Source organism: Somniosus microcephalus, chromosome 31 (assembly GCF_052327205.1).
Source record: "Somniosus microcephalus isolate GS21.2 chromosome 31, FLI_Smic_1.0, whole genome shotgun sequence".
NCBI lineage: Eukaryota > Metazoa > Chordata > Chondrichthyes > Squaliformes > Somniosidae > Somniosus > Somniosus microcephalus.
Window position 1 is genome coordinate 20,334,993 of NC_141017.1, and position 14,122 is coordinate 20,349,114.

Consider the following 14,122-nt stretch of genomic DNA (forward strand, 5'->3'; position numbering starts at 1 on the left):
GCAGCAAATTCCACAAACCTACCACCCTCTGAGTGAAGAAGTTTCTCCCCATCTCAGTTTTGAATGAGCAGCCCCTTATTTTAAGATTATGCCCCCTAGTTCTAGTTTCACCCATCATTGGGAACATCCTCACCGCATCCACCCGACCAAGCCCCTTCACAATCTTATATGTTTCAATAAGATCGCCTCTCATTCTTCTGAACTCCAATGAGTAGAGTCCCAATCTACTCAACCTCTCCTCATATGACCACCCCCTCATCCCCAGGATTAACCGAGTGAACCTTCTTTGTACTGACTCGAGAGCAAGTATGTCTTTTCTTAAGTATGGACACCAAAACTGTATGCAGTATTCCAGGTGCGGCCTCACCAATATCTTGTACAACTGCAGCAATACCTCCCTGTTTTTATATTCCAACCCCCTAGCAATAAAAGCCAACATTCCATTGGCCTTCTTAATCACTTGCTGCACCTGCATACTAACTTTTTGAGTTTCGTGCACCAGGACCCCCAGATCCCTTTGTACTACAGTACTTTCCAGTTTCTTGCCATTAAGATAATAACTTGCTCTATGATTTTTCCTGCCAAAGTGCATAACCTCACACTTTCCAGTATTGTATTCCATCTGCCAAATCTCTGCCCACTTACTTAGCCTGTCTATGTCCCTTTGCAGGTTTTTTATGTCCTCCTCACTCACTACTTTCCGTCCCATCTTTGTATCATCTGCAAACTTTGATATGTTACACTCGGTCCCCTCCTCCAAATCGTTAATATAGATTGTAAAGAGTTGGGGACCCAGCACTGACCCCTGCGGAACACCACTAGTTACTGGTTGCCAATCTGAGAACGAACCATTTATCCCAACTCTCTGCTTTCTGTTAGAGAGCCAATCCTCCACCCACGCCAGAATATTACCCCCAATCCCGTGATTTTTTATCTTGAGCAATAATCTTTTGTGTGGCACCTTGTCAAATGCCTTTTGGAAGTCTAAATACACTACGTCCACTGGTTCCCCTTTATCCACCCTGTATGTTACTTCCTCAAAAAACTCAAGCAAATTTGTTAAACATGACTTCCCCTTCATGAAACCATGCTGAGTTTGCCCTATTAAATTATGTTTATCCAAATGTCCCGTTACTGTCTCCTTAATAATGGACTCTAACATTTTACCAACCACAGATGTTAGGCTAACAGGTCTATAGTTTCCAGCCTTCTGCCTACTACCCTTTTTAAATAAGGGTGTTACATTAGCAGTTTTCCAATCTGCCGGGACCTTTGCTGAGTCCAGTGAGTTTTGGAAAATTATTACCAATGCATCCACAATTCCTACCGCTACTTCCCTCAAGACCCTGGGATGCAAGTCATCAGGTCCAGGGGATTTATCCGCCTTGAGTCCCATTATTTTACCAAGTACCACTTCCTTAGTGATTTTAATTGTATTTATTTCCTCCCCCCCTAGAGCCCCCTGTTTGTCCAGTGTTGGGATATTCTTGGTGTCCTCTACTGTAAAGACTGATACAAAATAATTGTTCAGTGTTTTTGCCATCTCCATGTTTCCCACCATTAATTTCCCGGTCTCATCCTCTAAGGGACCAACATTTACTTTAGCCACCCTTTTTCTTTTTATATAACTATAGAAACTTTTACTGTCTGTTTTTATATTTTTTGCTAATTTACTTTCATAATCTATCTTCCCTTTCTTAATCAATCTTTTTGTTATTTTTTGCTGTCTTTTAAAGACTTCCCAATCTTCCATCCTCCCACTAGATTTGGCTACCTTATATGCCCTTGTTTTTAGTCGGATACTATCCTTAATTACTTTACTTAGCCACGGATGGCTATCTTTTCTTTTACACCCTTTTTTCCTCAGTGGAATATATATTTTTTGGAAGTTGTAAAATAACTCCTTAAATGTACACCACTGGTCATGTACCGTCTTACCCTTTAATCTATTTTCCCAGTCCACTCTAATTAATTCCGCTCTCATACCTTCATAGTCTCCTTTATTCAAGCTCAGCACGCTTGTTTGAGATCCAACCTTCTCACCCTCTAATTGAATATGGAACTCAACCATGTTATGGTCACTCATTCCAAGGGGATCCTTTACTAGGACATTTTTAATTAATCCTGTCTCATAATCTGGCAAGATGTTCCAATGCGCTTCACAGAAGTGTAATCAGACAAGATTTGACACGGAAATGTTAGGACAAGCGTCAGAGAAAGAAGAAATAATTTGCATTTATATAGCACCTTTCAGGATGTCCCAATGCGAAGCACTTTTGGAGTGTAGTCACTGTTGTAATGCAGGAAACAAGCAGCCAATCTGCGCACAGCAAGCTCCCACAAACAGCAATGTGATAATGACCAGATAATCTGTGTTTTTTTAATGATGTTGATTGAGGGATAAATATTAGCCAGGACATCGGGGATAACTCCCCTGCTCTGCTTCGAAATAGTGGCCATGGGATCTTTTACGTCCACCTGAAAGAGACGGCGGGGCCTCGGTTTAATGTCTCATCCGAAAGACAGCACCTCCGACAGTGCGGCACTCCCTCAGTACTGCACTGGATTATGTGCTCAAGTCGCTGGAGTGGGACTTGAAACCAAACATTCTGGCTCAGAAAGGCAAAGGTGCTACCAACTGACTCACGGGTGCACCAAGGTAGGTTTTAAGGAGCATCTTAGAGGATAGAGAGATTTAAAGGTGGAGAGGCTTAGGGAGGGCGTGTCAGAGCTTAGGGCCTAGACAGTTTGAAGGCAGGGCTGCCACTGGTGGGGGCGAAGGAAGTGGGGCACGCACAAGAGGCCAGAGATGGAGGAACGCAGAGTTCTTGGAGGTTTAAGAACATAAGAACATAAGAAACGGGAGCAGGAGTCGGCCAATCGGCCCCTCGAGCCTGCTCCGTCATTCAATGAGATCATGGCTGATCCAATCTTGGCCTCGACACCACTTTCCCGCTCTCTCCCCATACCCCTCGACTCCCTTGTAGTTCAAATGTCCATCAAAATCCACCTTGAATATATTCACTGACTCCGCCTCCACAGCTCTCTTGGGATAGAGAATCCCAAAGATTCACGACCCTCAGAGAAGAAATTCCTCCTCATTTCAGTTCTAAAATGGGTAACCCTTTATTCTGAAACTATGCCCCCTAGTTCTAGATTCCCCGACTAGGGGAAACATCCTCTCAGCATCCACCCTGTCAATCCTCCTCAGAATCTTATATGTTTCGATAAGATCACCTCTCATTCTTCTAAACTCCAAGGAGTATAGGCCCAACCTGCTCAACCTTTCGTCATACGTCAACCCCTTCATCCCAGGAATCAACCTAGTGAACCTTCTGTGCACTGCCTCCAATGCAAGTATCTCCTTCCTTAAATATGGAGACCAAAACTGTACGCAGTACTCCAGGTGCGGGCTCACCAGCGCCCTGTTTGTGGGGCTGGAGGAAGTTACAGAGATAGGGAGGGGCGAGGCCAGGGAGATATTTGAACACAAGGATGGCCTCCATCAAAGTCAGGTAAGCATAGGTTAGAAGCAGAGTAGAGCTCTGTCCCAGGAAGCGCTCCCAGGCCAGCTCCTGCACAAGTTAAATGCAGAGGAAAGCTCTCTCTTTGCTGTCTTATCAAGCACTTAAAGGTCAGGTGCCGCACAAGTTAGATGCCGCAATAAACTTCTTTCTATACTGCCCACTGCCCTGGCTGCACTGTTACCCTAACCTCTTTTCCTGGGTAGGAGCTGATTCTAAGTGCAAGGAGCTCTCCCAATGTTATGCCCACCACAAGGTCCGGCAGTGCTGCACTGAGATGCCCGCTGCAGTACCGGGCCGGTGGTGGGTGAGCCACTGTTAAAGGGATTCAAGCATCCCGAACATTTCCAGCGATAATTTAATTAGGCTTCTGAATGAGCCGAGGCCTACACGGAGCAAGTAGCAAAACGAGAGAGCGAGGTGGCCACGACCAGACGCTCGCCCTCCAACAGGGACATAAGGTGCCCTTTCCCGCTGCTGATGCTATCAAGGTCGGGCACCCAAGATTCCTGCTGGGGTTGGCGGAGGGTGGGATTTTCTGCCGGCACTTTGAGGGACGGGGATGCGATGGTCGGCCTCTTCATACCATTCTGTCGCTATAGCACCCGATTTCAGGCAGTGTAGTGGAAGCAAACCCAGGCTGTGTTTTTGAGACATTTAAATGCGTTCCATAAAAGCATCTTTTACAGTGTGCGGTTACAGCTGAAGTGGTAGTTCCAGAGAAACCTATGGTTTCACTTATGGTATCAGCAGAAATAATCGGCCGGTTGTCGACATTAAACAAATTTCTTAATTTACTCCTGCGAATCAGCCAGTCAAACTATGCAAATGGTGTGGCCTCTGGTGAGTATTTTGAATGTTGTATTTGAATTGTCCCACATAGCTTACCGTAGTTGTGATGTGCAATGCACTATGGGAAATAGAGTGCATTAAGTGAGAGATTCTTTTGGAAGTAAAGATGGCTGTTAACTTCTGCGTACTCTTTTAATTGTTATACACGCAAGGTTATTAACCTCTTGAGATATAAATAAAAAGTGGCGACGAGGACGTCTGAAATTATGTGGACTTGAGGAAGGGGAGGAAAAGCAGTGAGTAAATCGGGAAGGACATTTATTCGACTGTGAAACGATCTGTGAATTGAAGCACTAAATAACTGATAGTGACTTTAGTGAATGATAATTAGGAGCCTGAGAGAAGGAAAATGGCTGGAATTATTGGTAACATTGGACCGTTTGATGAGAATGTCGAACAATGGAGCTCATACACAGAACGATTTGAATACTTCACACAAGCAAATGACATTGGAGGGAACAAAGTAGTACCTACATTGTTAAGTGTGATGGGACCAAAGACTTTCAATCTTTTGCGTACTTTAGTGCATCCAGATAAACCAGGGACTAAACAATATAGCGAAATTGTGGGGATACTAAAAGGGCATTTTTCACCCAAACCCCTAGTTATAGCTGAGAGGTTTAGGTTCCACAGGCGTAACCAGGAAGAAGGAGAAATGAACTGTCGGTGCAGTCTGGATGTTTGCTGTGGGGGAGGAGAGTGGTTATTCCACCATCGCTACGGAAACCAGTGTTACAGCAACTACACTCTGGACACTGCGGAATGGTTCGTATGAAAGAAATAGCGAGGAGCTACTTCTGGTGGCCGGGTATGGATGGACAGATTGAGGACAAAGCTAAAACCTGTTCCTCATGTCAGAGAGTTCGTAATGTGCCACAGCTTGCACCTCTTCACCCCTGGGACTTTCCGGAGGAAGCATGGCACCGCATTCATGTAGACTTTGCAGGTCCATTCGAGGAGAGAATGTTCCTGGTGGCTGTTGACGCGCACAGTAAGTGGTCAGAGGTTGTTATAATGAGGTCCACCGCCGCTGAGAAGACCATCGAGAAGTTAAGTGAGGTGTTCAGCCGATTTGGATCTCCGATGCAACTTGTCTCAGACAACGGTCCACAGTGGGTGTCACAAGAAATGGCTACATTCCTGCAGGTGAATGGCGTACAACATATCAGGGCTGCACCATACCACCCTGCGACCAATGGTCTAGCTGAGAGGTTTGTTCAGACCATGAAACACTCTTTAAAGGCATCGCAAGGCCAGGGAACGCTTCATCAGTGTCTGAATAGTTTCCTGTTGAATTACAGGAACACACCACATGCGACCACAAAAGCATCACCTGCCACTCTACTGCTCAAAAGAGAGCTACGAACCAACTTCGGCCTGCTGAAACCACCAAAGGTGAAAGACATGGTACAGTATCAGCAGGACAAGCAGATCAAGCGACGTGAACAACGCTCCAAAGACAGAGTCTTCAGTCCAGGTGAACATGTGTTGGCACGGAACTACAGTGGTGGACCTAAGTGGGTTCCTGCTACGGTCATTGCACAGACTGGTCCAGTATCCTACACTGTACAGACACCCGAGGACATTGTCTGGAAGAGACACACCGATCAGCTTCTATGAAGTGCAGCAACACCCACTGAACCACCAACAGCAGTTTATCTGCCATTGGGTGACACTGTGGGTCATCCGCCTTCTACACTGAGAGGCTCACCTTCTGAGGAAGCAGCCGCTTCAGCCCCTATCTCTGCAGCAAGGGAGACCTGTGTACAGGCACCTCAGCCGCCTACACCTGTGTTGACGTCACCTGTGAGAGACAATGAACTGGAGAGCCAGGTTGACCGCCGGTATCCTACCAGAGAGCGACGGGCCCCTATACGTATGAACTTATAGTTCAGAGACTTACCCTTTATCTGGGGCAGAATAATCCCCATGGGTATAACAGGTTATTGTGTTTTAAAAATTTTGTGGTTCTATTGGGACATCTAATGTAAGAGGGGAGCAGATGTTGTGTATTTTGAATGTTGCATTTGAATTGTCCCACATAGCTTACTGTAGTTGTGATGTGCAATGCACTATGGGAAATAGAGTGCATTAAGTGAGAGATACTTCTGAAAGTAAAGATGGCCGTTAACTGAACTCTGTCTTCTGCGCACTCTTTTAATTGTTATACAAGCAAGGTTATTAACCTCTTGAGATATAACAGCCTCTGGTTTTGGCAGACGATGACAGCTGTGGAATGAGTTTGGACAGCTTCACCGCAGTTCTTATCAAGCATTGGGCCTACTGTGGAAAACCGGCACTAAATTGTTAATCTCACTCACAGAGGCCGGGGGAACAGGAAAAAATGTCACACCCATGCAGTAGGGGGCGCTCTCCTGAGGCTAGCGCTGAGGGCCATTTTTGGGCCTCATTGGCACCTAATTGCTGTCTGCACTGAACGCACACGGAGTGAATGAGGCTCCAACAGAGCGACCGGGCCGTTTTTCTTCTTTCCTTGCTCTTCCAGGGTTGGGTCAGGGCTTCCACTCAATGGCCCCGACCCTACCGTGACCCCAGCCCAGTTTCCTGGGTCAGAGGTCATTAGCAATGCCAGCAAACAGAATCCCGCAATGAGAGGTCCAAGCTGTGCTCTTGAGTTGTGGGAGGACATGACATCCGCAGAAGTGTTGTCAACTGACACGAGGTGAGGTGTGTAGTCCATCACAGAAGACCAGGGAACAGATCAGCCTACACTGACACACTGGTCCTTCTACACACCCACCCCATGCCACAGCATATTGGAGGGGGCCATTCGCCAATTGCATAAGACTCCATTTCCCTCGTGCCTATAGTAAAATGGTAGAGCTTTCACTGAAAAGCCGCAGACTCCTTTCTATGAACTGCTTTCTCCTACTTGAATCCCTCGTGCAAAACATCCAGCTTATGTCCAACAAACTCCACTGAAGTCCAACATTCCTGGCTAAAACAATCTTAACAAAAAGGAGAGCCTCCAGGTTTGGCACAACGTACTTTCACCTTCGGCTGAATCCAGGCCTGAGTGAAGAGATGACCGTCTATTCTTGGTGGCAAGGCCTCGTTGTGGAAGGAGTTTGAGCAGCTTCAACTCATTTCTTATCAAGCATTGGGCCTACTGCGCAAAGCTGGCACTAAATTGTTAATCTCACTCACAGAGGTGAAAAATGTCACACCCATGCAGTAGGGGGCGCTCTACTGAGGCTAGCACTGAGGGACATTTTTGGGCCAGGGTAGGGTAGGGGGCGTTTTACACCGCATCGATACTTGAACAGGGGAGCTTGATGCTGACACAATGGCAAATGGCATTTAACTTAGATAAATGCAGTGTCACGCATATTGGTAAGGCCAACAGAGAATACACGTACCATTTGGTGGGAACAATACTGAAGGAGGTCGAGAGAGAAGATGATCTTAGTGTTGTTGTGCGTGGATCACTGAAGGTCCATGACCAATGTACAACAACAACATCTTGTATTTATACAGCGCCTTTAATGTAGTAAAACGTCCCACGGCGCTCCACAGGAGTATTATAAGACAAAAAATTTGACACCGAGCACATAAGGATAAATTAGGGCAGGTGACCAAAAGCTTGGTCAAAGAGGTCGGTTTTAAGGAGCATCTTAAAGGAGGAAAGAGAGGTAGCGAGGCGGAGAGGTTTAGGCAGGGAATTCCAGAGCTTAGGGCCGAGGCAACAGAAGGCACGGCCTTCAAAGGTTGAGCGATTCTAATCAGGGATGCTCAAGAAGGCAGAATTAGAGGAGCGCAGAGATCTTGGGGGGGTTGTGGGGCTGGAGGAGATTACAGAGATAGGGAGGAGGTGAGGCCATGGTGGGATTTGAAAACAAGGATGAGAATTTTGAAATCAAGGCGTTGCTTAACCGGGAGCCAATGTAGGTCAGCGAGCACAGTGAGTGATGGGTGAACGGGACTTGGTGCGAGTTAGGACATGGGCAGCCGAGTTTTGGATCACCTCAAGTTTACATTGGGTAGAATGTGGGAGAATGAAGAGAAACTGTAGCTACAGCTATAGGGTATTGGGTTGTATTAATAGAACCATTCAGTATAAATCATGTTGTCACTGTACAGGCCACTGGTCAGACCGCAGTGTGTACTGCCCCCAGTTTTGGTCCCCCCACATGGCGGGTGATATAGTGACCTTCGGACAGGTCCAGAGGAGAGCCATGAGAATGATCCCTAGCTTATTGAAGCTCAGCTACTTAGATAGGCTCAAGGACCTTTGGTCCTTTTGCTTTGGAGTAAACGGGGCCTCGGTTTAAGGTCTCATCCGAAAGCAGCGTAGACCTGATTGAGGTCCATAATAAAAAAAGGAAATGCTGGAGATACTCAGCAGGTCAGGCAGCATCTGTGGAGAGAGAAACAGAGTTAACGTTTCAGGTCGATGACCCTTCGTCAGAACTGGAAAAAAGCTGGAGATGGAACAGGTTTTTAAGCAAGTGTAGGGGGCAGGGGGAGGGGGAAGGGGGCGAAAGAACAAAAGGGAAGGTCTGTGATAGGATGGAAGGCAGGAGAGATTAAAGGACATTAAGAGATGATTCCCACTCAGACCTCACCGTCCTCGGCCTCTTGCATTGTTCCACGGAAGCTCAGCGTAAGCTCGAGGAACAGCACCTCATCTTTTGATTAGGCACTTTACAGCCCTCTGGACTCAACATAGAGTTCAACAATTTCAGATCATAACCTTGGCCCCGATCACATACATATATATATATATATTTCCCTCCCACATGGCAGCTGTCTTTCATTCTGCCAGCGCAATTCACACCTCATCTAGAGCCATCCTTTATTCCTTAATCTGTCCCATTACCACCTCCTCTTGCCTTGAATATCTCTTAATGTCTCTCAATGACTTTGAACCTCTCCTGCCTTCTATCCTATCTCTGACCTTCCCTTTTATTCTTTCATCCCCTCCCCCTTTTCCCAGCCCCTAAACTTGCTTTAAAATCTATTCCATTTCCTGCTTTTTTTCCAGTTCTGACGAAGGGTCTTTGACCTGAAACGTTAACTCTTTCTCTCTCCACGGATGTTGCCCTGGCCTGCTGAGTTTTTCCAGCGTTTTCTGTTGTTATTTCGGATTTCCAGCATCCGCAGTATTTTGCTATTGCATTAAGCGATGGTGCGAGGCAAAAGGAGATGGTAATGAGACAAGTTAAGAAACAAAAGACGGCTCTAGATGAAGTGTAAATGGCGATGGCAGAATGAAAGACAGCTGCCATGTGGGAGAGAGTGAGAGAAAATTTTTTTAAACAATAAATAACATAATAAATAAAATAAATGGGAAAAAAAGGATAGGGGCAGAGGTTATGGTCTGAAATGGTCTGAGGTCCATAAAATAACTGAAGGGCTGGATAGCGTGCCTATTGAGAGATTATTCCAGGTTAACAGATCGGGGAGGACCAGGAGACAGGAGTTTAAACTATGCGAGAGTAGGAATAGACTGGATGTTGGGCGGTTCGTCTTTTCCCAGAGAGCAGCGAGCCCCTGGAATGGGTTGCAGGCTGGTGCGGTGGGTGCTGACTCTCTGGGGGTGAAATACCGCTCGGGGGCCATTTGGGGCGCTAACTGGAAAAAGTTTGTAAAGTTCGCGCCCGGCGCTAATGATTCTGAGCCTCACCTAAACTCCCTGACTTCGCCCCAGGAAGGGAGAGGGGTGCTAAATCAAGCGCTAATGTCCTCAGTGGGGCGCTACAGGGGCGCTAACACCAGAGAGCTTCCGAATTTCAGGTGAATTCCAAACAGATTTGATCGCTCGCGCTGCTTCTTCCCAGCTCTTAAAGGGGAAGTCCAATCATTCACCAGATGCTCATTTGCAGCTTTGCTTGCTTCGGGGAGAACAGACACACACCGCAGACCAGCAAACGATTGAAATATATAAATCTCAGATCACACCCTAATGCAAATGAAGATTCCTTATTCAGCAGCAAACTCTGAAATCTCAAAAACGCTTCCAATGATCAAAAGGGCTCTTTGCTTCTGGGCAGCAAAATGTTCGGTGTCCCAGCCGACACAAACAACAACCGGGAGTGGGCGCCTTTAAACAGCGCTCCTCCACGGGCCTCCCGACTGGAAGACGCCTGCCGAACCTGCCGCTAAAAAACTGGAGGCGCACAGGCAGGCGAAAAAGGGGAATTTTGCCCCGGGAGCGCTAATGGGGCGATGCGACCGGAGATGACATCATGCTCTCCGGGCACAGAAGGTGGGGACGAAAACCGATAGCGCCGCCGCTAACCTCCCGCCGAATTTCACGGGAGGCGCGGTTATCGCCTCGGGGTGTGGGGGGGCGGGGTCACGAAGCTATTTGGGCCCCATTAGCGCCTCCCATCAGAGGTGGTAACGAGGGGAATTTCGCCCCATCTGTCTTCAAGAAAGAGCTGGACCGGTTCCTGACTGGAGCAGAGATCGTATCATAGAGAAGGCAAGTGTCTTTACAGAGAAGACTCGGTCCGTGTGATCTCCCGGACTGGATTCCATCACCTGAGGGGGTCGCAGAGGAATTTTCCACAGTATTTTTTTACCCTTCTTGGTCCTGGGTCGTTTCTCTGATTTTTCTTTTGCCTCTCACAGGAGATCAGACGGCTGCGGGGAAGGGTGGAGAGGGGGCGGAATGGGGGAGGGAAGTGTCTAGTCATGATGCTCCAGACATCAAGAGGTGTGGGACAGGCTCGATGGGTGTCAAGGGGGCCCCGATATAGAAAAGCGTTCCTTTCTGCAACTTTCGTATCTCTCATCTTGATGACTACAAGGATTTGAACAAAAAAGAAACTGGAAACTTGAAGAAGCGACTGTGGAGAAAGACGTAGTATGTGCTTTGATGTGAATATTGTGAAAGCAAAATAATCCCCCACGCTTTGTAACCTCAATTTTCACCGCTCTGCGATGTTAGGCATTGCGATGTTGTTTGCGGTTTATTTCTCTATAACCCTCCGACTCTCGGTGTCTGTATGCTATAATCTTTGTCACTCTTAAGATGTTTCCGTCAGACTCATGCGGACGGTGGATGGAAACCAAGCGGCTCGGTGATGGGAGCAGTGTAGGTGTGTCTTGAAGGAAGTAAATTCTGACGCGTGGGACATGTTAACGGCACAGAGGAGCCTCCGCCTTTGATAAAGAACCGAAAAGAGTTTCATTTCCAACTATTGTTAATGTAACAAATGTCCCAGAGAACATCAAAGGCCCACCACAGACACCAGCAAAGCGACAGCCAAAAAGAGGAAACGAGAATTCTGGAATGCAAAATGGAACAAAAGGTCCCAAATCAAAAACCTCAGCACATCTCACTCTTCTAGGGTTGCCATGCACAACCAGCATTTTCTATTTTTAGCCAGTAAAGTATTCCTTCTCTTGTTGGACTTTTCAAATGTGTTTCTGATTCAGTTGAAATAAACAAGGGCCGATTCCCCAATCACACGTTCATAGAATCATAGAAATTTACAGCAGGGAAGGAGGCCATTCAGCCCATCGTGTCCGCACCGGCCGACAAAGAGCTCTCCAGCCTAATCCCACTTTCCAGCTCTTGGTCCGTAGCCCTGTAGGTTACGGCACTTCAAGTGTACATCCAAGCACTTTTTAAATGCGGTGAGGGTTTCTGCCTCTATCACCCTTTCAGGCAGTGAGTTCCAGACCCCCACCACCCTGTGGGTGAAAACATTTCTCCTCAAATCTCCTCTAAACATCCTACCAATTACTTTAAATCTAGGCCCCCTGGTTGTTGACCCCTCTGCTAAGGGAAATAAGACCTTCCTATCCACTCTATCTAGGCCCCCATAATTTTATACACCTCAACCAAGTCTCCCCTCAGCTTCCTCTGTTCCAAAGAAAACAACCCCAGTCTATCCAATCTTTCCTCATCGCTGAAATTCTCCAGCCCAGGCACCATCCTCGTAAATCTCCTCTGCACCCTCTCTAGTACAATCACAACTTTCCTGTAATGTGGCGACCAGAACTGTACACAGTATTCTAGCTGTGGCCTAACTAGTTATTGATACAGTTTAAGCATAACCTCCCTGCTCTTGTATTCTATGCCTCGGCTAATAAAGGCAAGTATCCCGTATACCTTTTTAACCACCTTATTTAGCTGTCCTGCTACCTTCAAGGATCTGTGGACCTGCACTCCAAGGTCCCTCTGGTCCTCTGCACTTCTCAGTGTCCTACCATTTATTGTGTAATCCAATGCCTTGTTCGCCCTCCCCAAAAACATTACCTCACACTTCTCCAGATTCAATTCCTTTTGCCACTGTTCTGCCCACCAGACCAGTCCATTGATATCTTCCTGCAGTCTGCAGCTTTCTTCTTCATTATCCACCGCAAGGCCAATTTATGTATCATTCCCGACGAGTAGCGCCGTCTGATTGGGAATTCATAGGCCCACAGCCCCTGGTATTCCATCAAAAAATCCCCACTAGTGCTCTTTGTGAGTGCCTCTCCCAATAGGGGAATTACCCTGTAATTCTTGGCTCTATTTGAAGGTACAAGTTGAGAAGGCTGTTAATAAAGATCCTCGGCTTCAGAAACAGAGGCACAGCTTACAAAAACAAACCTATGCTAATCCTTTCTAAATCACTGGGTAGGCCCCAGCTGGAGTATTGAGTCCAATTCTGGGCACCGCACTTTAGGAAGGATGTCAAGGCCTTGGAGGGGGTGCAGAGGAGATTTACCAGAATGGTTCCAGGGATGAGGGACTTCAGTTATATGGAGAGATTCGAGAAGCTGGGATCGTTCTCCTTAGAGCAGAGAACATTAAGGGAAGATTTAATAGAGGTGTTCACAATTATGAGGGGTTGTATTCGTGTAGATGGGGAGAAACTGTTTCCACTGGCAGGAGGGTCAGTAACCAGAGGCCACAGATTTAAGACCGAGTAGGGTTGAGGATAATTTTTTTACACTACGAGTTGTTATGATCTGGAATGTGCTGCCTGAAAGGGCGGTGGAAGCAGATTCAATAATAACTTTCAAAATAGATAAATACTTGAAAAGGAATAATGTTGCAAGGCTATGGGGAACGAGTAGGGGGAGAGTGGAACTAATTGGAGAGCCCTTTCAAAGAGCTGGCACAGGCACGATGGGCCGAATGGCCTCCTTCTGAGCTGGATGATTCTAATTGGAGAGTATGAGCGCTCAGGTGGATTACATAGAATTTACAGCCCAGAAACAGGCCCTTCGGCCCAACTGGTCTACTCTGGTGTTTATGCTCCACACGAGCCTCCTCCCAACCTGCTCCATCTCGACCCTATCAGCATATCCTTCGATTCCTTTCTCCTTCATGTGTTTACCTAAATTCCCCTTAAGTGCGTCTACGCCACCATAATAAATGGTTCCAGATTAATTTCCGGCCTGCTGATCTCAGTGCCTTGACAAGCTCTGCTAGTGCTAAAAAGCCGAAGCTTGCGTGCTTCTGTCAACCGCATTTGAAATGCTGAATCAACCAGATCTGTAACAGGTCTGGTACTGTGAACTGATAAATATCAGTGTGTTTTTTTTAAATTATTGCTGAATTTGCGGCCCTCAAGGTGAAAGTTTCTGATGGAGCCCCATCCAAACTGTTTTCTTGCCTTTTCTCTTTCACATGCGGACTTTCCCCTCCACCTTGTATTTCCAGTGTTTCTTCCCTTCTGTTTTATGAGAGAGCGGCAGCATCAGAGACTGCTGCAGTTTACCTGAGCCGTCGACGGTGTTTGGGCTTGGGACCTGCGACACTTAGCAGCTGAGGCACCGCT